The following is a 24,380-nucleotide window of genomic DNA, read 5'->3' as shown; positions in this document are numbered from 1 at the left end:
AGCACCGATGAAAGGTGCCAGACTGGCACCAATAAATTGTAGTTGTTTATTCACATAATAGATACAGAATGGCCAGCTCTAGGACCAAATGCCCCAAACTGCCTCCCTAAGGTACTTCAGTAGTTTGATCCTGTGAAAGTGAAATGAATTATATTAAAGAAATAGAATGAATTAAAGAATGCTGTATGTACCTTTAAGTAGAAATGAGAAATGCTGCAAGCCAGGGGGGGCAGGAAAGCAGACATTAACTGCTTAACTTGCCACTTAAGGGCAATTGGTGAAGCATTAGTCTTAGATCGATAAGAGTTAACAAGGAAGCAGGATATGCATATTATGCTCCATGCATATTTTACAATTTTGCTCTCTCTGTTCCTTTGTTTAGTTCGCACCCTTTTATCTGTATAAATAAGACTGTTCGAATCTTGCATGGAGGCTCACATTATCTGAATGTATTAGCAGAGCGCTGTGCTAATAAAACAGAGTGGTCTGACAAACTATGAGTCCTGAGTCTAACTTTGACAATTTGGAGGTTCCACCGAGATGGCAACCGTCTTCACTGGGGCTGTGTGATTCCTGACCGTTTTTGTAGGACGACCGTGGTAGCCGGCACCTGGGCATTTGGCCTGAGCGGTCCTCCTCCTGAACGGAAGGGTGCACGACCACAGTGAGGTCTACGCCATCGAACCTGTTGGTTCCCACTCTGTTCTGGTAGGGATCCCAGGATCTGACATCAGGAATCTGGTCAGGTAATTATTTCTGTGTTTTGTCCGGACTGAGGACTGTTCTGTCTCTGTGTCTATCCGTCCTCCTGTGGAGTGTTTGAGTCTGGGTGCCATCTCCGTCCGGGGATCAGCCGACCAAGGGGTTCCTGTCCCCGCGGTCTGAGTGAGTGAAATCTGCACAATCGCAGCTGCACCGCACCTTGGGTAAAACCCTTGGTGTGAAAGCAAGGGCGATTGAGTCAGTAGCCTGTGGGCTCCTTTTGTGTGTTGCACCGGGCATCGCTCTGACGAACCCGAATTTCCTTTTTGTGTGATTGGTGTGTGTAAAGTCCTCCTGTATTGGTAACCAGACGTCTAAGTCGGGACAGTTCCCTAAAGGAACGCCGGCTCAGTTTTAGGAAGGGTCCGGACTCCTGTAAATTTCTGGAAAAATGGTCTAGGCTAACTCAGGGAGATCCCAAAACTCAGTGGCCACTGTTAAAACCTTGGAACAAGGACCGAGTGGACATCTTAAAAAAAACAAACTCGGTCAGCCTAAAACTAAATTGGCTAAAGGAGAGGTTAATTGTTTCACGCAGTGGTGGGAAGAGGCAAATCATAGGTGGACAAAATCAAAACTCACCTCTCTCAAATATTCAAATAATAAATTAAAAGCTTTATTAAAAGCCTCCTCTCCCACCACCAGACTGAGCGCTCCCCTTCACCCTGTTCTCTGACAAAAAACACTAACAACAACCCCGGATCGATCCCAACTCCCTTCATACTCCCCTCTCATTGTAAAAAGGATAAAATGCCCCTTGTTATGTTCCCCTTCGTTGTCTGCCTCAGAAACTGATTCTTTAGTGTTCCATTACCAATTCAGCAAGGAGGGTGGGCTCCTCAACTAGCCCCCACCCTTCCTGGGCCCTTTCCTTAAGCATTTCTTTCAAAATTGTGAAATGACCACAATATCACTCACAAAAATGGTTCATTGGAAAAAGCAGGATTGGGCCCAGACAAGCAGGCAAGCAACAGATAAAGAAACTAAAAAAAAAAAAAAAACAGGTTGGAAGCCCTAAGGGCATAGTGTCAGGAGTAAGTGCAAGTATGAACCCCTGGAACAATACTTAAAATGGTGAAATCTGAGTTGATAAAGGTGTCATTTTGGGAAATAAACAAGTGATTTAAGGAAAGAGAGTGAAAAGTTAACTCTACAGAGGCTGGAGAGAATTAAACAGTTAAACTTTGTGAAAATGTTAAAAAGGATCTTGTTAAAAGAATTCTTGGTTTCTTTGCAGCCATTCTAAAGGAAAAATGGCCCCTTTCCCAGAGGAATGTCTGTAAATAATCCAGGTAAAGAGACTATCTAATTAAAATCATTTGACTATGGACAATTGAGTCAAATTTGCTAAAAGAACATAGTGGGGGGGTTCTATTGGAACTTAACTGCCCCAAATGTATAAAGGTAATGTAATCTATGTACAGCTATGTAAAAACAAAGCAGTATAAGAGGGATGTTAAGGGAGAGAAAATGTGTATGTATCTGTCTGTGGGAATATGTGAGGTTTGTAAAACTCCTGTTTTGTAAGTTTAAGATAAATTGGTTTTGTTTTGTTTATAATGCCACTAAAAATCCATTTGACTCTTTAATTCAAAGTTGCAAAACTGACAGACCTTTTTGCCAGACACAGGTAATCAGTGTTGGTTGACTTTGAGATTTGGTATTTAACCCTTAAGGGGTAACTTGATTCTTTACAAAATTTAAATGTTTTCAAATAAAGACCAAGTCATGACTGCAGCAGGACAGTCAAAATCAGAAAAATAGGGAGAGATTCTGGATTCTGTTTGTTTTTGTAACAAAATAGCAAATGAAAGCTGTAGGAAAAAAATAAAATCAGTGGCCCTCTGAAGCAACAGCAGGGGTGAGGTGCACAAAACAAAAAGAAGAAATGTTAGAAACACTGAGCCTTAAAATGGCTGTGTAATCAGACTGTCACTTTGATAAGGGTAAATAAAACTCTGTAAGAACAAAAGAAACAGTTACACTTATGTAAAAATTAATATGGCTAATGTTTTAAAAGTTAAAGTGTAGAAGGAATGTGCAGACGTGTGCAGTTTATATTATAGAGGGGGTAAAAGAAATGCAAACGAAACATGCTACTTAATTAAAATCCTATTAGGGCTTCAAAGGAGCCACAATAGACTGTGTGTTCTTTTTCAGATCTGTGTGTGTTTTGGAAGCAAGAGTTAAAAGTAATCAAAAAACTCTGGTAAAAGTTAATTGTGTTCCTTTTAAGACAGAGTCTCTGAGCTCTGCTAATGGTTTTGAATCCAAAAGCCAAGCCTGTGTGGATGCAAATTATCTAACTGATAAAGGAAGTGAGAGAACTGCCAGCACAAAGAAGTTGCAGATAAAGAACATACCTGGTCAGCAAACAAATTGTCTAAATAAAAGGCACGGTATAACAAGATACCTTTAATTAAAATAAATTTAATGTTACTAAGTACCCCTGTAACAATGTATAGTGTGTATGATTTTTGAAGAAAAAAAAAATCCTTTATGGTAATTATGCTTTTCAGCTGTTACCTGTGAACAAACTTAAAGCTTAAAACAGCAGGAAAGACATTGTAACCTTGGTCTGCTGTAAAGGGAAAACTGAGGTACACCACCTCATGAATTTAATAACTGAACAGTGGGATAATTTCCCCATAACTCTTAAAAGATAGAAGCCATTAAAACCTGGCCTGCCTATAGAACAAAAACACAGGAAAATATGGAGGTAATTCCTCTTGTTTTGCCTGCAATCAGCAAGGGTATTTGTAAAAGAAAGGAATATTTTAAGCAATAATGAATGCCACCCCAAAAGGGGTAGAAAAATGTTATTTTTGTCTTTCAGGAAAAGCTAATATCAGCTACAGGACAACCTAATAAGAAACAAATAAAAGTGGGTATGCTTATCCATGCCTGTTGCTCCAAAGCCCTTTAGTAAAGACATCTCACTAGGATCCTGTATGTGGGATAAAATGAATAATGAGACCAAAGTACTGTATAATGGGCTATGTGTATGTGACAAGTTTCAGAGTAACAGCCGTGTTAGTCTGTATCCGCAAAAAGAAGAACAGGAGTACTTGTGGCACCTTAGAGACTAACAAATTTATTAGAGCATAAGCTTTCGTGGACTACAGCCCACTTCTTCGGATGCATAGAAGTGGGCTGTAGTCCACGAAAGCTTATGCTCTAATAAATTTGTTAGTCTCTAAGGTGCCACAAGTACTCCTGTTCTTCTTTATGTGTATGTGTTAATTCTTGGGGGGAAAGGTGTTTTAAAAGAATGGAAGTGTTAGCAACCTTCCAGTAGACAAATGTAAATGTAATGTAAGTACTGTGTTTACAAAAGATAAAAAGGTAACATAGTTCCTAAAACAAACAAAAGGGCAATGTGGGAAACCGAACCATTCATATTATACATGCAAATGGCAACATGTTAAGAATTGCCACTGCAGAAAGACATAACAGCTTACCATTGGTATAATGTATTTTCTGAATGGTCTCCCACAACTACTGGCGTACTAATGTTACTAACCCTAATTGTTTTTGATTTTAAATTGTATGTGTTTAATTGTAACGTTTAAAATGTGCTGTTGGATAAAACAAATGTATGCAAAGCTAGAGCCACAGGCCCAAATCACCTCCCAGTATTTTCTATTACGTGGACTAAATAAGAAGTGACACTGGCGATTAATAATCTTAGTGTCAAAAGGGGGATATGTAGGAGCAGGATCTTATAATGTCCCATAGGAATTAATGTATGATTTGATTTCATCCCTGTCAGCCACCCTTTTTGAATAGCAGAAAGGAATGACAGACCAGAACAATCCTTATGACTGATTATGGTCATCCTTTTGTTTTAGAATAAGTTATAATGTCTACTATGGTTTCCTATATGTATTACAAAGTAGGCCTCTAGTTAAATATACATTTCTTTGTTTTAAGGTTTAGTAAGTAAGAAACAGGATTCTCTATTGTGTCTATGTTAAATAGATTAGAGGAACATTGAAGGCCTGGGTCTCAATGTAAATTGTCTTGGTTATTGATTGTAAAACTTAGCAAGGTTTAATTTGCAATGCCTTTTTGCTCCATATAAAATACTACTGTTTGTATTCTCAATCTGTGTGAATAAGGAATGTATGCATCAGGAAAAGATAAGGTGTGAAGGCCATTGTTATAGCCAGAGTCAAGAAAGAAGAAGTAAAGAGACTTAAAGGACATCAAAAAATCATCAGGTACTGCTTACTATCCAGATGGCTGTTAAACTGTCTGGCATCACAGCGTGCATGGCATCACAGCGTGCATACATGCTTCGCAGTGTAAGAAGGCACCCCCCAGCAAACCAATCACCTCAGGACCACGCAGAGTCAATTTTGACTCCAGAAGAAGACGTAGACGCCTGCAATACTTTACCATCTACACTCTCGTAAGGGTTGCCAGAAGCAGACGAGGACCTAAAGCAAGGCCCAAAAAGAAGCAGTAGTGAGCCTAGCGCCTGCTGCCTGGTGGATGTAAAACCGTGACTGCGGTTCCCTCAGTTGAGGTTGTCAGAACCGGAAGGGCCTTGCCTCCAACATGTGCCTCTGGTGGCACCTGTTCCTCAGCTGCTGGTGTCTTAAGGTCTGGGGAGTCCACAATGACAATTCTTTTATCCAGCAGCAAGTGTGGATAGCTCAGACTCTTAATATTTCTAATTGCTGGGTCTGCAGCCACATCCCAGCCCACTCTCAAGCTGGTGTTCCTGTCCTGGCAATCCCACTCAATTCCCCAGACCTCACTGGAGGACCTCGTCCGTTTAACAGAACATGGAACAATAATGACACTTGGGAAGCAGTGGGAATAAATGTATCTAAATGGATAAGTGTGGTGGAGGGAAAAGGTCATTGGTGTTGGGTGTGTAATGGGACAGGGCTGGATCTGGGAAAAAGTCATTGCCTTCAGCATATTGTGGCCAATGGTGTATGGGATTATTCGAACAAAACTAAAGAGTGGTGGGCCGGGTATGGGGATATGAATTTTTTCTCAACCTGGGATCAAACAGAAAAATCAAGCTCATGTTCCCCCTACAGTAACCTTAGTGAAAACAATACAATCTTTCAATGCCATGCAAATAACACCGCTCCTCGTAAGGAGAATTACCCTGTGCCCTTCGGAGGATATTACTCCTCCTTTGTAGGCACCTATGTGACAAATGGGTGCAACCGACCCTTCCCAGCCTCAATAGGCCATCATTGGGTTTGTGGGACCAAAGCTTATACTGTGTTACCAGCTAACTGGTCAGGTATCTGTTATCCCGCCCGACTCTTCCCACAATTCCGAGTGCTAGGGTCCTTCCCACGAGAACACCTCTGTAATTTCAGGTGAAGAAGAAGGGACTTATCAGATGCCCAATGGTATGTAAATAACATAAGCCCCTTGACCTGGCAAGAGGCCATTGGCGGTTCCCTTATCCCACCTGGGGGAGTAATACACCATGCAAAAAGGCTCCTAAGGTTACAAGCAGTAGTTGAAATAATGGCAAATGAAATCGGAGAGAGTTTAAAGACCCTGGCCAAAGAAACAGGGGCGATCCGACAGATGGCCCTCCAAAACCGTCAGGCATTGGACATAGTGCTGGCGGCCAAAGGAGGGACCTGTGCTCTCATTGGAAAGAATGTTGTGTGTTCATACCTGACGACACCAATGAGGTAATAGATCCTGCTAGTCACTTAGAACAAATCGCATATCTTCCCTATGAAGAGCCAAGTTCTTTATGGAAGTGGCTAAGTAACCTATTCAATTTCTCTGGCACAGGAAACTGGTTGTTTCAGGGAGCCCTGACTATCCTGTTTGGAATCCTAATGATTTTTGTATGTTTTCAGTTAATCTCCTGTTGTATCCAGAATTGTGTAAGGTATGCCACCCAGGTGACTACCCCAAAACAGAGTGCTAATATGATGATGTTAAATCACTGATGAACGAAGAGATAAAGAACTATTAATATATGGAACCCAGTAATTGTTGGTCTTTGCGTAAGCTTGACCAAAAGGAGGGATTGTGAAAGTGAAATGAATTATATTAAAGAAATAGAATGAATTAAAGAATGCTGTATGTACCTTTAAGTAGAAATGAGAAATGCTGCAAGCCAGGGGGGGCAGGAAAGCAGACATTAACTGCTTAACTTGCCACTTAAGGGCAATTGGTGAAGCATTAGTCTTAGATCGATAAGAGTTAACAAGGAAGCAGGATATGCATATTATGCTCCATGCATATTTTACAATTTTGCTCTCTCTGTCCCTTTGTTTAGTTCGCACCCTTTTATCTGTATAAATAAGACTGTTCGAATCTTGCATGGAGGCTCACATTATCTGAATGTATTAGCAGAGCGCTGTGCTAATAAAACAGAGTGGTCTGACAAACTATGAGTCCTGAGTCTAACTTTGACAATCCCCAAGGCCCATTCAGTCCTTGGCTTCTCCGATGAGACTGTTGTTTCTGAATGTAAGGATGGTTTACGTGTCACAGATATATGTCTGCTATGAACTAAAACGAGACCTGCAATGCATTTCACATGAGCCAGCAAGCAATCAGATAGGAATGAGTCTTGGTCACCACTTCCACAGGCTCAATTTGAACCAGCAACTTAGAGGTGAAATGCTCTTTATTCCAGTCCCCAAAAGACTCTCCTCTCTGACCAGAAATACATTTTCCCTACCACAGAAGCAGCTTTTCCCATGCAGCTGCCGAAAAGGATGCAACTGATCAGATCACTGAGCAATTAACATCTTTTACAGACTCCTGACACACTAGAAATTGAACGAGATTTGGGCAGGGTATTTCTCAGCGGCATATCTTGGGAGCAAGGAGAGTGGGGGCTCATGTGACTGTCCACTCAGGAAGCAGAATTGCTTACTGGTTAGGGCAAGGAACTGGCAGTGAGGAGTCCTGAATGCTCATCCCATCTCCACCACCAACTCACTGTGTGACCTGGGGCAAGATATTTCATCTCCATTTGCCTCTGCTTCCCCCCCTGCACAATGGGACGAATGCTTCCTATTCACTTTTGTAAAGTGCTTTGGGAATGTGCTCTCTAGTGACTGCAAAGTATTGTTATTCCACTAATAGCCATAGTACCTATCTTCACTCGGAGCTTCAGACCCACTTCAGTTTCACGAACCCCATACTCTTTCTGGATCCTCAGGCTACATTTCAGCGCCAGTGTAATGATATCGCTCAGCTGGCTTCATTGCACTTTCCACAGTGCTAGCAGTGCATCCCCTGCGGAAGGCAGTGTGACAGAGACTTATGGGATACATGCTCTTCTTGTTTCTAAAGTGCTGACAAAGCCACTTGGCTTTTCAGCAAGCCACAGCAGATCTACCTGTACCTGCCCAGCTCTCTGACCCACAGAGAGATTGCTCACTAACCACCCCAAACTCCTTAGCACCTCCTGGCTGTGAACAGACCAACCCCTCTATGCTTCTAGCAGCTGTCGGTTGTGACTACCTCTTCCCACTCAGGGTATGTCTACACTATGAAATTAGGTCGAATTTATAGAAGCCGGTTTTATAGAAATCGGTTGTATACAGCTGATTGTGTGTGTCCCCACATAAAATGCTCTAAGTGCATTAAGTCGGCGGACCGCGTCCACAGTACCGAGGCTAGCGTCGACTTCCGGAGTGTTGCATTATGGGTAGCTATCCCACAGTTCCCGCAGTCTCCGCCGCCCATTGGAATTCTGGGTTGAGATCCCAATGCCTGAATGATGCAAAACAGTGTCGCGGGGGGTTCTGGGTACATGTCATCAGGCCCCTCCCCCTCCATCAGAGCAACAGCAGGACAATCGATTCGTGCCTTTTTACCTGGGTTACCTGTGCAGACAACATACCACGCCAAGCATGGAGCCCGCTCAGCTCAGCTCACCGCCACCATATGTCCTCTGGGTGCTGGCAGACGTGGTACTGCATTGCTACACAGCAGCAGCTAATTGCCTTTTGGCAGTAGACGGTGCAGTATGACTGGTAGCCTTCATCGGCGATCTGGGTGCTGGCAGATGTGGGGCTGGCAGACGTGGGGCTGCATTGCTACACAGCAGCAGCCCCTTGCCTTTTGGCAGTAGATGGTGTATTACGACTGGTATCCGTCATCGTCATACTGCAGTTCGATCAGATGATGGCTGAAACTCCGAATGTCCCCCAGTCATATTCTGCTGCCTTCCCAATGATGATGGCGGCTATCAGTCGTAGTATGCTATTTTCTGCCAAGCGCCCAGTATTTTCTGCCAAGAACCCAGAAGATGCCAAGGGCTATCAGTCATGCTGCACCGTCGGCTGCCAGCTTAAGATGTAAAAAATAGATTTGTTCTGTATTCATTTGCTTCCCCCTCCCTCCGTGAAATCAATGGCCTGCTAAACCCAGGGTTTTGAGTTCAATCTTTGGGGGGCCATTCTGTGTGATGGTTGTTTGTGTTTCTCCCTGATGCACAGCCACCTTTGTTGATTTTAATTCCCTGTACCTGTACGCCATGTCGTCACTCGCCCCTTCCTCCCTCCCTCCGTCAGACAATAGTTTCGCGCCTTTTTTTAGACCAGACGCCATAGCACTGGGATCATGGAGCCCGCTCAGATCACCACAGCAATTATGAGCACTATGAACACCACACGCATTGTCCTGGAGTATATGCAGAGCCAGGACATACCAAAGCAAAACCAGGACCAGCCGATGAGGCGATTGCAGCGCGGCAACGAGAGTGATGAGGAAATTGACATGGACATAGACCTCTCACAAAGTACAGGCCCCAGCAATGTGCAAATCATGGTGTTACTGGGGCAGGTTCATGCCGTGGAACACCGATTCTGGGCCCGGGAAACAAGCACAGACTGGTGGGACCGCATCGTGTTGCAGGTGTGGTACGATTCCCAGTGGCTGCGAAACTTTCGCATGCGTAAGGGCACTTTCATGGAACTTTGTGACTTGCTTTCCCCTGCCCTGAAGCGCCAGAATACCAGGATGAGAGCAGCCCTCACAGTTGAGAAACGAGTGGTGATAGCCCTGTGGAAGCTTGCAACGCCAGACAGCTACTGGTCAGTCGGGAATCAATTTGGAGTGGGCAAATCTACTGTGGGGGCTGCTGTGATCCAAGTAGCCAACGCAATCAAAGACCTGCTGATATCAAGGGTAGTGACTCTAGGAAACGTGCAGGCCATAGTGGATGGCTTTGCTGCAATGGGATTCCCAAACTGTCGTAGGCCAAAGACGGAACCTGTGACAGCGTACCCCATAAGGCTTTATGGGGGGGTGTTTATAAATGTATGTATGATATAACTGAAATATGTTTTGTGCTGCTGTGCCACGTAACATATCTCCGTAAAGGTTATGGTCTACTATATCTATTCATCCTATTTGTACATATATATCATTTTCTACTTGAGGTTAAGAATATGGGCTGTATGCTTGCTTGATTTCTAAGTAAGCTTTGTGAGGCATTTGGTCAGCTACTTTAGGAAGGAATTCGCCAGGTTAAGTACCTGATCAGGAAACACTTGGGGAACAATGCATCTTGGAATGCTCCAATCCACATGAGAAGTCTTCCTGGAGACATGCAAGATACCATGTGGACAATGGCGTCGGCCTGTAAAGACTGAGTCATGCAGGGGCATGTGACTTGCCCAGGTGACTCCAAAACTCCATCTTGGAGCTGGACTTTGCATAGGAGGGAGAAGGGGGGTCTCCACCCACAAGAGAGAGTCTATTTAAACCCGTGGGAGACCCCTCCATTTTGGTCTTGAGCTGGCTAAAGAAGGAGCCTCTCAACCCCCCCCCCCCCCAGGAGACTGAAAGGAAGGACAGTAACTACAGGGGGTGTGAGTGATTGCTGGACCCAGGCTAAAAGGAGATTAGCCTGTAAAAGGGAGTGCTCTGGAACTGGTGAGGAAATTATCTGTATTTAGTTTGATTAGACATAGATTTGCGCATTTTATTTTATTTTGCTTGGTGACTTACTTTGTTCTGTCTGTTACTACTTTGAACCACTTAAATTCTACTGTCTGTATTTAATAAAATCACTTTTTATTTAGTAATTTACTCAGAGTATGTATTAATACCTGGGGGAGCAAACAGCTGTGCATATCTCTCTATCAGTGTTATAGAGGGCGAACAAGTTATGAGTTGTAAGCCTTATGCAGGGTAAAACGGATTTATCTGGGTTTAGACGCCATTGGGAGTTGGGCATCTGAGTGCTAAAGACAGCACACTACTGTGAGCTGTTTTCAGGTAAACTTGCAGCTTTGGGGCAAGTGATTCAGACCCTGGGTCCGTGTTGGAGCAGATGGGAGAGTCTGGCTCAGCAAGACAGGGTGCTGGAGTCCTGAGCTGGCAGGGAAAACAGAAGCAGGGGTAGTCTTTGCACATCGGGTGGCAGCTCCCAAGGGGGTTTCTGTGATCCAACCCGTCACAGAACCCATATCTCTATCTTGGCACCAGAGCACCAAGCCACCGAGTACCTAAACCGCAAGGGGTACTTTTCAATGCTGCTGCAAGCCCTGGTGGATCACAAGGGATGTTTCACCAACATCAACGTGGGATGGCTGGGAAAGGTACATGATACTCGCGTCTTCAGGCACTCTGGTCTGTTTCAAAAGCTGGAGGAAGGGACTTTCTTCCCGGACCAGAAAATAACCGTTGGGGATGTTGAAATGCCTATTGTGATCCTTGGGGACCCAGCCTACCCCTTAATGCCATGGCTCATGAAGCCATACACAGGCAGCCTGGACAGTAGTCAGGACCTGTTCAACTATAGGCTGAGCAAGTGCCAAATGGTGGTGGAATGTGCATTTGGACGTTTAAAAGCGCGCTGGCGCAGCTTACTGACTCGCTCAGACCTCAGCGAAAAGAATATTCCCATTGTTATTGCTGCTTGCTGTGCACTCCACAATATCTGTGAGAGTAAGGGGGAGACATTTATGGCGGGGTGGGAGGTTGAGGCAAATCGCCTGGCCGCTGATTACACGCAGCCAAACACGAGGGCGGTTAGAAGAGCACAGCAGGGCGTGGTGCGCATCAGAGAAGCTTTGAAAACGAGTTTTGTGACTAGCCAGGCTACGGTGTGAAACTTCTGTTTGTTTCTCCTTTAAGAACCCTCCGCCCCCCCCACCCGGTTCACTCTACTTCCTTGTAAACCAACCACTCCCCCCTCCCCTCCCCCCTTTGAGCACCGCTTGCAGAGGCAATAAAGTCATTGTTACTTCACATTCATGCATTCTTTATTAATTCATCACACAACTAGGGGGATAATTGCCAAGATAGCCCGGGATGGGTGGGGGAGGAGGGAAGGAAAAGGACACAATGCAGTTTAAAACTTTAACTCTTATTGAAGGCAAGGCTTCTGATGCTCGGGCAATCATCTGGGGTGGAGTGACTGGGTGTCCGGAGGCCCCCCCACCGTGTTCTTGGGCGTCTGGGTGAGGAGGCTATGGAACTTGGGGAGGAGGGCTGTTGGTTACACAGGGGCTGTAGCGGCAGTCTCTGCTCCTGCTGCCTATCCTGCAGCTCAACCATACGCTGGAGCATATCAGTTTGATGCTCCAGCAGCCGGAGCATCGACTCTTGCCTTCTGTCTGCAAGCTGACGCTACCTATCATCTTCAGCCCACCACTTGCTCTGTTCATCCCGCGATTCAGCCCGCCACCTCTCCTCTCGTTCATATTGTGCTTTTCTGTAGTCTGACATTGACTGCCTCCACGCATTCTGCTGTGCTCTGGCAGCGTGGGAGGACATCTGGAGCCCCGAGAACATATCATCCCGAGTCTGCCGTTTTCTCCTTCTAATCTTCGCTAGCCTCTGTGAAGGAGAAACATTTGCAGCTGGTGGAGGAGAAGGGAGAGGTGGTTAAAAAAGACACATTTTAGAGAACAATGGGTACACTCTTTCACGTTAAATTTTGCTGTTCACATTACACAGCACATGTGCTTTCGTTACAAGGTCGCATTTTTCCTCTTATATTGAGAGCCTGCCGGTTTGGTGTGAGAGATCACTCATACAGTGCCAGGCAACAGATTTCGGCTTGCACGCAGCCATGGTAAGCCACAGTCTTTTGGCTTTTTTAACCTTCTTAACATGTGGGAATGGTTTCAAACAGTAGCGCCCTCATTTCCCATACCAAGCACCCCTTGGGTTGGCCATTTAAAATGGGTTTGCAATGTAAAAGGAGGGGCTGCGGTTTCCGGGTTAACATACAGCACAAACCCAACTACCCCACCCACACACCCGATTCTCTGGGATGATCACTTCACCCCCTGTTAGCGTGGCTAACAGCGGGGAACATTTCTGTTCAGCCGAGCAGGAACGGGCACCTCTGAATGTCCCCTTAATAAAATCACCCCATTTCAACCAGGTGATTGTGAATGATATCACTCTCCTGAGGATAAGAAAGAGAGATAAGGAATGGATGTTGTCTGCATGCCAGCAAACACTGGGACCATACGCTGCCATGCTTTGTTATGCAATGATTCCAGACTACGTGCTACTGGCAGGGCATGGTAAAGTGTCCTACCATGGCGGATGGGATAAGGCAGCCCTCACCAGAAACCTTTTGCAAAGGCTTTGGAAGTGGAGTACATGAAGGAGAACTTTCTGGAGATGTCCCTGGAGGATTTCCGCTCCTTCCCCATAGACGTTAACAGACTTTTCCAGTAGCTGTACTGGCCGCGATTGCCAGGGCAAATTAATCATTAATTCTTAAACACGCTTGCTTTTAAACCATGTGTAATATTTACAAAAGTACACTCACCAGAGGTCCCCTGTGTGCCCTCAGGGTCTGGGAGCACGCCTTGGGTGAGTTCGGGGGTTACTGGTTCCAGGTCTAGGGTGATAAACATATCCTGGCTGTTGGGGAAACCGGTTTTTCCGCTTCCTTGCTGCTGTGAGCTATCTATATTATCTTCATCCTCATCTTCCTCGTACCCCGAACCTGCTTCCCTGTTGCGTGTTTCTCCATTGACGGAGTCATAGCACACGGTTGGGGTAGTGGTGGCTGCACCCCCTAGCATGGCATGCAGCTCCGTGTAGAAGCGGCATGTTTGCGGCTCTGTCCCGGACTTTCCGTTTGCCTCTCTGGCTTTGTGGTAGGCTTGCCTTAGCTTCTTAATTTTCACGCGGCACTGCTGTGCGTCCCTGTTATGGCCTCTGTCCTTCATGGCCTTTGAGACCTTTTCTAATATTTTGCCATTTCGTTTACTGCTACGGAGTTCAGCTAGCACTGATTCATCTCCCCATATGGTGAGCAGATCCCGTACCTCCCGTTCAGTCCATGATGGAGCTCTTTTGCGATCCTGGGACTCCATCATGGTTACCTGTGCTGATGAGCTCTGCGTGGTTACCTGTGCTCTCCTCGCTGGGCAAACAGGAAATGAAATTCAAAAGTTCGCGGGGCTTTTCCTGTCTACCTGGTCAATGCATCTGAGTTGAGAGTGCTGTCCAGAGCGGTCACAATGAAGCACTGTAGGATAGCTCCCGGAGGCCAATAACGTCGAATTCCGTCCACACTACCCCAATTCCGACCTGCAAAGGCCGATTTTAGCGCTAATCCCCTCATTGGAGGTGGAGTAAAGAAACTGGTTTAAAGGGCCCTTTAAGTCGAAAAAAAGGGCTTAGTCGTGTGAATGTGTCCAGGCTTAATTTGAATTAACGCTGCTAAATTCGACCTAAACTCGTAGTGTAGACCAGGCCTCAGTAATCCCATCTCCTAGAACTGGAAGGGACCTTGAAAGGTCATTGAGTCCAGCCCCCTGCCTTCACTAGCACGACCAAGTACTGATTTTGCCCCAGATTCCCAAGTGGCCCCCTCAAGGATTGAACTCACAACCCTGGGTTTAGCAGGCCAATGCTCAAACCACTGAGCTATCCCTCCCCCCCAGGGAGGGATGCCCTGCAGCTGCTTTTTACAAGTAAACCTTCCTTCCCGGTGATCCCTTATAGCCACTGACTGCAAGTGTCCCTTCCCCGTCATTGACCCCTTGCAGTGGCTTGCTGCATGTTCCCCTCCCCTCTCCCACACACAGAAACCTGTGTCCGCTGGCTAAGGTACATCTAAGGTTTTGCACCTCCTATTGCCCTTGGGCAACTGCTAGCACAGTCATTCAGGCTGAGATCCCCAAAGGTATTTAGTATCAGGGGGGTAGTCTGTTAGTCTGTATCCACAAAAACAACAAGGAGTCCGCTGGCACCTTAAAGACTAACAGATTTATTTGGGCATAACATTTCGTGGGTAAAAAATGCACATCTTTAAATGCATGGAGTGAAGAAGTGTAACCATGCATCTGAAGAAGTGGGGGGGTTTTACCCATGAAAGCTTATGCACAAATAAAGGTATTTAGGTGCCTAACTTCCATCTGAGCTCAGTTCTAAAGGAAGCACCAGCCAGGATTTCTCAATCAGACACAGAGGAAGGGGAATTGGGGTTGTTCCTAACTGAAAGATATAGTGTAAATTCTTGCTTCTTCCAAATCATAGATCAGCCCTGTGGGAATAGGAGCCAGAGGGACGGATACAATAGAACAAGAAAAGGGAGTTGGCTAGTTTGAATGCCACCACTGTCCAGAGCCTCACAAATCAAATGACAATGGGAGAGTAGGCTGCTCTACCCCATCCCAGTGCTTCCTCCTTAGATATCACAAGCTAATAAATACCTGCAAAGTTCAAGATATCGCCTCCATAAATCAGCACCTCTGCAGCAAGAGAAAAGGCGAGAGAAGTTACACACAGCTCTTGTCAAAGAAAATCATGGAACAAATTGTTCTGTCCATCGGGGGACGGGCACGTGTGTGTGTGTTTGTGCATGCACACATTGAGGGGGCATATTTTGCAGAGTAGGTATGACTGAGTGAGCAAGATGGTGTATGCTTGAGCATGTCATCACAACAAAGCTCCCAGCTGCTGAGGGCTCAGAGCAAAAATCAGGGAGTTAAACTCCATCTCAAAAGCCACCATAAGGAGGCAGAGCACAGTGTTTCTATGGCAACTAGAAATATCCCTTCCCAGACTGACCTCTTCTCCCAACCCTTCAAATCCCCTACTGCTCAGTTCTCAAAATGTCGCATCCAACAGGGAGGGCCCCAGGGACAACCTGAGAAGCACTGCTCCATGGGAAGTTTTGAAGCAAGTTCTCAAAAGCAATGTGACAGCAGGAGATAAGGAAGGATGATCCAGTGGTTAGGGAGCTAAGCCAGAGACTCTGGCGACCTGGATTTGGTTCCCTGCTCCATCACAGACTACAGGTGTGACATTGGGCAAATCACCTGGCCTCTCCATGCTTGGGTTTCTTATCCATAACATGAATAATAGCACTCCCCTACCTCACTTCCTCACAGGGGTGTTGGAGGCCATATTAAAGCCTAAGATAGACAAGGAAGGGCCACATTGTGTTCTGAGGGTGTTGGGATGCTTTCTGGATCCTGAGAGGGAATGGTAACTTTTGTCAGAGCTCAGATCCCCAAATCATTAGTGTGCTGATGTCACAGGGTCACCCTACCCCTTGGCCACATAAACAACAAGACATTGCTCTTCCAGTGAAATGGGGTGGAGACGAGTGTTCCCTCTAATTTTTCACACCCATGTGCGGAATGAATTTTGTTATGTGCACCAATATGGAGGTGATATGTGACTCATAAAAAAATTCATGTGGTGAGGGTGGGGCCAGGGCCAAGAGGTTAGGAGTGTGGTCAGGGCTGGGGCAGAGGGCTGGGGAGCAGGGGGTGAGGGTGCCAGCTGGGGGTGCGGGCTCTGGGTTGGTGCCAGGGATGAGGGGTTCAGGGCTGGGGCAGAGGGCTGGGGAGCCGGGGGTGAGGGCTCCAGCTGGGAGTGCGGGCTCTGGGGTGCATCCGGGATGAAGGGTTTGGAGTGTGGGAGGATGCTACAGCGGGAAGAGAGGACTCCCCTCAGCTCTTTCTCCCCGCATCAGCACCTGGGCTGCGGGGGAGAGGCGCCTCTCCTCGCCGCAGCAGCTTTGGGGATGGGGCCACAGGATAAGCGCCCATCCCCCGGCTGTGGCGGATTCCCTGAGCACCTGCATGGCACTGAGAAGGCTGCCATGTGGCCGTGCAGATTACAGGGAACTTAGGTGGAGGCATACACCAGGGTAGAGCTAAAGGAACAATGGACTCTTCAAAGCAGGACACGTTGTGCCAGTGGGGAGCAGCAAAGACTGGTTCCCAAAGCAGCTCCATCCAGCCCTCCTAATCTTGGGAGATTTTCAAGGCTCCCTAAGTGACAGAGAAGATCCCAACCTCCAAGAAGGGCCCAGGCTGCTTAACAGAACACCTTTCTGATGGGCATTTCTTCAGTTCCCCAGACCTGAGCCAAGGAAGTGCTCTCAGCGAGGGATCATGCTGCTTGTTACTTACGTTCCACAATATCCCCTACATAATGATTGAGGGTCTGCTCAGCGCCACAGACCAGACTGGTGTCCATGCTAAACTTCTCCGTCAGTGCAGTAAAACCTGTAACACAAACAGCAGTCAGGCAGCCACTGGAGGAGGCAAGAAATGGCAGATGATCTCAGCGACTGCAGTCAGACATGCTTTGTGTTACCTATAATGTGCTGGATACATAAGAAAAAAAGTTTAACAAAACTTATTTTCCATTTAAAACTGATTTATTAAGCAAAGGAAGTATTATCTGTAGTTAGTGAATTCAACTGGAGTTTCTAGGTCACCACATCCTTCAAGATTTTAGAACAAGTCGATCGCATCCTCTTTCACCTTGTTTTTGTTTGCAATTGGAAGAGGAAAACAAGCATTCCCTCTTTTTCAACTTCCAACTGGCTTCTTAATTTTGAATGAACTAGTCTTTGAACTGAACTAGCTGAATAAACAGAATATTTTCTTTATTTCATTCTGCACCACACAAGAGGCTACTGCTGCCAAAAACTGGTTTAGCACATCAGCTAACTCTGGTTCCAGGTGCTTAGCCAGTGACTTCCACCGGCTCATTTGAAATGAAATTTGACTTTCATGAAAACTTGGCAACAAATGTGTACCGCTATGTATTATTTTTGTACGTAATTTAAATGATTTTATTAGGCTATAAGTTTAGGCCTTAACATAAGTTGCTAATTTCAAGTTTAATTTTAAATCGGGTTGTTTTTTCTTAAAATAAATCTATATTTAAATAAAAATAATTCTATTTAAATAAAAAAAATCCTTTTATATTTTTTAATTAATTTTTATCCACCCTGCATGCAACAGTCCCTGATTTTCAAGTCCCTAGTTCTTTCAGTTCACTTTGTTCCTATGTTGGAACTGTCCCTGCTTTCTAGTTCTGATCCTTCCCCCACTCCATTTGATCCTGTTTGCCATGAGATCATGCTGACTCTTCTGAGAGAGGTGGCAGAGATCCAGGGGAACATGCTAAAAAGCATTAAGTCCTTTCTAGGTATTGATGGGAAATTGCTTGTCTCCCATCAGACCTTTCACTTGCAGAGTGCCACAAGGATCAATTCTCTCTCCTATTCAATACCTACAAACTGGTCAGACAACAGGGACACAAGTGCCAGCAATATGCAGATGACAAACAGCTCTGCTTCTCCTTCCGCATATACATATGACTATACCCCTACCACCAAGATGGCCCAGTGCTTGGAGGAGATCAGTTCATGGATGGAGAACACCTGATTAAAGCAGAACCTGAGCAAGACAGAGGAGATGCCAGTGGGTAGAGACGTTTGCAATCACAGTGCAGTCTCCTTTGGTTGAAGGTACACATCCATCGTTGGTCAATTCAATCTGTAGTTTAGGAATGTTCGCTGATGATACTATCTCACACAGTAGCATCCTCAAGTAACTTTCTCTACAACATCCAGTTGTCTAGGAGAGACTCATCCTAGAGAATGATGACCTGGTCTCTGTTATATATGCTTTCCTCACCTCCCAGCTGGGCTACAGAAATGCAAAATACCTGGGCATAAAGCCTTCACGCCTCAGAAAACTGAGAATGTGGCAGCACATCTCCACAGCAACACAAACTATCACAATCACATCAAACCTATCTTCCCACATAATACAAAGTCAAGTTCAAGGTTCCAGTCCTTATCTTCCAGGTACTCTTTGGCCTGGGCCCATCATATCTAAAAAATTGCATAAAGTTCCAGGATGGGGACAGCAGTTGACAACTCTGCCCTGAGCAGCTGCTGCACCATCCTCTGCTACTCCTGTCCCAAACTCTTTTGAGCCTAAAGACGCCAATTCTGCAAAACAGTCAACGTAATAAAGACAAAAGTCCCTAAGCCATTTCAGCTGTGACTTCAGCTAGATTTGGGCCCAAGTCTCCCATTACCGCAGACAATATCTCTTTTAAACCTTCCATGTACTAAGGGTGGGCTTTTCAGAAAGGCCTAATAAGGGAGTTAGGACTTGTCTACACGGTGAGTTACTGCACAATAAGCCGGGGTGTGACTCTACAGCATACCAGCTTGCCACCCAGTCACTCATCGTATGGACACTGCTAAGTCACGGATATAGCTTAGCATGCTGCTGGTTGAGAGCAGAGTACATCAAGCCACACTCTGGAACTTTTCACTCTGGTGTAGCATTGTCCACACACCGAGTTAGTGCGTGGCAAGCTGGCAACCTATTGATTCACACCCTGGCTTGCTACACAGTAATTTGCCATGTAGACAAGCTTTTAGGCACACAAATCCCATTGATTTTAAATGGAAGTTGGGCACCTAACTTCCTTGGGCCCTTCTGAAAATCCCACCCTTAATAATCTCTCTACCCACCTGAAATGTCTGCAAAAAGCAATACTCCATCAAAACTCTCAATGAAAGGCACCTCCTGGGAGAAATCGCCATATACGATGAGATCGGGGACATGAGCTGCTACTTTCCCAATTGTAGTGCTGTCACTTGGCTTTCTTTGCTCCATTTGGCAATGAATGCAATCTGCTGCCCAGGGTCCTGCAACACGGATGGATAATTCAATATATGATCCTCCCATTCAGGGAAGGAGGTGACTCCCACTAGCCTGCCATAACCGTGATCACTCTTGTGATGATCAGACAGCAGCCCCATCAAGGACAGGTCACAATGCACTGACGGAAGGGTCTCAGCCAGTAACATTCTCTGTATATCACAGTCTACGTAGCTAGAGTTGCTAGGTGAGACAAGCTTCCTTCATTAATGTATTTTAAACCCATTTACACAGAAATGGTGTGATGGGGTATAGAAACCCCACATGAGTCTGGGCTGTTGTGACTCTTGGATCTACAAGAGACTCTCCTCTTGTAAACTGAAATGTAAAAAGTAAAAGTTCTTAAGATGTTACAATAACCATGAAAAATAGGTCAAGTTGTTTACGACCCTGGATGTTGTAACAAGTCCAAAAGAACCAGACAAATAAGTTGGATTAATTTAAACTAAAAAGGTCATGTTGACATAATCCAAGAACTGTTGAAATTATGATTGATAAAAACACAAGATGTGGAACCAGAAGTTAATTGTCCAAAACTGGTGTGATGGATATGAGGCCTAACTGGTGAGAGGGATGAACTATGACTCCCACTTTTCCTCTTTTTGGGTTCCTTAAAAAGAAACAGTGAAAAAAAAGACACGATCAGTTCCGTTCAGATCAATTCAGTTCAGCTCTCCCTCTCATCTCTCATCTCACCACCTTGCATACCAGCTCATCCCCCGATCTGCCAGCACTGCAACTCATCCCAGCTCACCTTGATTCATCGAAAGGACTTTCTTCCTGAGAGGAAGGCCAGCTGGCCTTAATCTTGTTCGAGGTACTTTATTTTCACCTGTGAGTGCTGAAAGTCATCACATGATCATGACATCCAATCCTCAGCCCATCAGTGGGGATATCCGATTGCCAGTACTGCAGAGGCATGTGTAAGAGCCTGTATTGTTTTCCCTTCCCCTGTTGTGTTATTTTCTAGCCCCCCCCTTTCTATCTCTCATTCTCTTGACTGTTTATCAAATTCTGAAGTCAGCTATGGTGTATTCATCCAAGCCTGATTGTCTAAGAAGAAAAGATCCAATCAAATGAGGTCCCTGACCAAATCGTAAACCAGGATACAAGCAGCAGGTGTCATGGTTGACTTGCCAACCAAAAGCACCCACTCATAACTAACCAGCAGCCCAGTGTTTCAAAACCATCAACAAAAGCCATATTTCACCCATCTTTTCTATCCTCTCTCTTCTCTACTTTGTGTCTGTTAGTTAAGAACAGGATAAGTAAATGCACTCTACACATCAAAACTGAGAGTAAAGTTAACCCTTTCCATCAAAGAACAGTTGTTCTGAAAATATGAGTCTGCTATTTTGTCTCCAAAAGGAGAAGGGCTTTCAAGGTTTTGCCTAAGTTTGTTTTGCATAATCATTCAACCACAGTTTGACTATAAATGCCTGTTTTGATTTCTTGTTCTTTCTTGTTTTTAATCAATAAACTTTTAATTTAAATAATGCTTTTGGGTGTTTGCCAAGTTACTGAGTAAAATCAAGCCCTCTGTTTAAAATAACCCCAAGCCTATCTATCCCTCTTTGAAGTTGGACAGTGAAAGAGTTTATAAACACCTTTAACTCTTTGGGCTTTTGAGATCAATACAAGGCCCAGTCCATCCCACCCTGTAACACCTCAACCAAGTGTCAAGCTTCAAGGGAGGAGGGAGAACCCAACTCAGTTGTTTCCTGGCTGGAAAAGAGAGCAAGTCTGAGGCTTTCATGGTGTGAGAGATTGGTTGGGGCCAGAAACTGGGGAAGATAGCTACCTACCAAGGCCTGCCTAGGGGAAGGGAAGGGTTTATGCTGCTTTGTGTTTATTTTGGACTTTGGGCACCCCGATAAGGTGGAACTGTTACATGACCCAGCTGAAGAGCTAAATCCCTTCAATCCAGAAGATGTTTGAGACTTGGTGGAGCAGTGGAGGACCAGGAGGGAAACAGAGGCAGAGCCATGGCCACACAGTGCCATGCCGTGAGGGGGTATAGCAGGAGGACATGTCGCCACAGATGGTTAATGCCATGAGACTCTGATGGTCTTTCCTTTCAAACTCTGGGCTTGCTACGCTTCCCCACTCAATAGTTGAGTAGAAATAAGGAGGTTATATTACCTCTGTATTTGGCACTGGTGTTACCGCCAGTTCTAGTGTCCACAAGTCAAGAAGGATGTTGAGAAATTGGAGAGGATACATTGTTCAGAGAAGAGTCATGAGATCAGAAAGGGATAGCTCAGTGGTTTGAGCATTGACCTGCTCAACTGAGGGTTGGGAATTCAATCCTTGAGGGGGCCATTTAGGGATTTAGTTGGGGATTGGGCCTGCTTTGAGCAGGGGGTTAGACTAGATGACCTCCTGAGGCACCTTCCAACCCTGATATTCTATGATTTATGGATTGGAAAACATGCCTTCCAGTGAGAGGCACAAGGAGCTCAATCAGTTTAGTTTAGCTTTCTCTTTGTTAAGGGGAGACTTGATCACAATCTCTAAGTACATACGTGGAGAACAGAAATTTGATAATGGGCTCGTCAGTCTAACAGAGAGAGGTGTAACAAGATCCAAGGGCTAGAAGCTCAACCTAGTCAAATTTAGACTGGAAAAAAGGTGCAAATTTTGAACAGTGAGGGTAATTAATCACTGGAACAGCTTACCAAGGGTTGTGGTGGATTCTTCATCACTGGCAATTTTAAAATCAAGATTGGTGGGTTTCTAAGAGCTATGTTTTAGTCCAAACAGGAATTAATTCAGGGGAGTTCTCTGGCCTGTGTAATACAGGAGGTCAGATTAAATTGTCACAATGATCCCTCCTATCCTTATAGTAGTCCTTATATTTCCTCCAGCTCCCTCAGATGATACCTCTCTAAGTGCTCTCTCCCAATTTCCCCAGACTGCAGCCCCTGCAGAGAAGCTACCCATTTGCTGCCCTATTGTTCCCTGTCCTCTTCCAATAGAGACAAGGAAATGAATGGGAGTCAGAGGGCTGACTAACCTCTGTAAAAACCCTCCACACAGTGTCCTGTTGCCTTTCCCATTGTGACCCATGAAGATGTACTATTCCCTCTAGAGAACTTCTCATAAAGACCATCACCAGGGGCTACCCCTGTACATAAAGACCTGCTGCTCTAGAGATACCTCATTTGTTGTCCACCCTTTCAGAGAATACTCAGGCTGTGACCACTCTGACCGGAAAGTGCCTCTGACACACCTTCTACCCAAGAGATCTTGCTCAGAAGGGACCCCCAACAAACCACACACACATAGCAATGACCTTCACCTGCTATGTCATGCAGATCCCACCCAGTCACATGCTAACCCCCCAGAGAATTCCCACATGGCAACCACCGCTCCAGTGACAGTTCCTAGACATTTAACAGATCTCTGGGCAGTGCAAGTACAGCGGTACGTACGGTACGTCATACCAGCAAGATATTTATAGCTGGTACAGCGTAACAGAAAGACACAGGAGGAGCCGGCAGCTCCATGCCAGCAGCTCCTCTGGCATGGCTGTACTGCCCCCAGCCCCGCCCCCTGCCCTTCCATAGAGCTGCATCTTCTCCGTCTGTATGGCAGCCCTGCCGGAGGACAGGGCTGGGGGCGATACAGCCACCAAAGGAGCTGCCAGCATTCTGCTCCTTTCCCGCTGCCCCTCCCAAACTAACTAATGATTATCAACATAGACTACACACACAAACTAGGTTAAAAAGAACATGATTAAGGTTGCAAAGTCAAGCACTCAAAAATTATGAAATGCCAGAATTAAGAGGTCAGACTTAAGGCAAAGAGGGTAATATTTTCAAAAGTACCTATGTCCCATTAACTTTCAATAAGGCACTTAAATGACTTAGGTGTTTTCAAGATAGGACTGGACTAAGGTTTCTAAGTCACTTAATTTTCCCTGAATGAAAATGCATGTGAAAGCCTCCTTTGTATGGTCTACGTATTCAAGGAAGGGAAACAAAATATACACACTCAGACAAACTTCCACGGTACATATTATATAAATGCAAGGAAACACTCCTAAGCACTGTACATGGGCTCTTAAAAATGTAAAATGCACACAGCCAATGTCCTACAGAAGAAAGCCTTGATCCTAAATAACACATAATACAATACTAAGCGGTGCTTCTTCACACCAGTAATTGTTTGAGTAAGGGTTTGCGGAATCAGACCCTCAGTAAGAAAAGAACAAAAAAAAGGAGCTTGGAGGCTGGTGTTACTACAAATCAGAGTTGCGTTGAGTAACTCAACTATGCATTCTGTAAGCCCGTGTGGGTAGGAAGCTTTCTTTGTCATTGGTCTGTAAATGCTATACACACCTATGGAATGTGTAAAGAACTCATATTCATAGCAATAACATTGTTGATGAGAGACAAGGCACTGAGCCTTTTACAGGAGTGTAAGAAACCATGTATACTATTACAGGCACCAATACAAAAGAGGATTGCAACAGATGACTGGCTGCATCAGTCTAAAATCCCAATGCAACAGCTGTGTTAAACTGGGGGCTTTGGTTATTTGTGTTTAATAATAGACATATTTCTTGGATGGGGAGAGTGGTTAATCCCCATATTCAAATGATAGATTTCATGTGTGTGTTTGAGACATACTGGTGGGGGACGGGAGGAGAAGGAGCAGCCCTTGCTAGAACAGGGAGGGATTTTC

General features: G+C 45.3%; 1 pseudogene; it reads right to left on the bottom strand.

Annotated features, from left to right (window-relative positions):
- Nucleotides 1–19,646, bottom strand: part of LOC128836069 (adenylate cyclase type 10-like) — an 82,532-nt pseudogene extending 62,886 nt beyond the window's left edge.
- Between the last annotated feature and the right edge of the window lie 4,734 nt (nucleotides 19,647–24,380).

The sequence above is a fragment of the Malaclemys terrapin genome, chromosome 4, assembly GCF_027887155.1.
Source record: "Malaclemys terrapin pileata isolate rMalTer1 chromosome 4, rMalTer1.hap1, whole genome shotgun sequence".
Taxonomy (NCBI): domain Eukaryota; kingdom Metazoa; phylum Chordata; order Testudines; family Emydidae; genus Malaclemys; species Malaclemys terrapin.
Note: the sequence above shows the minus strand (reverse complement) of the source record. Positions and strands in the feature narration are given on the sequence as shown.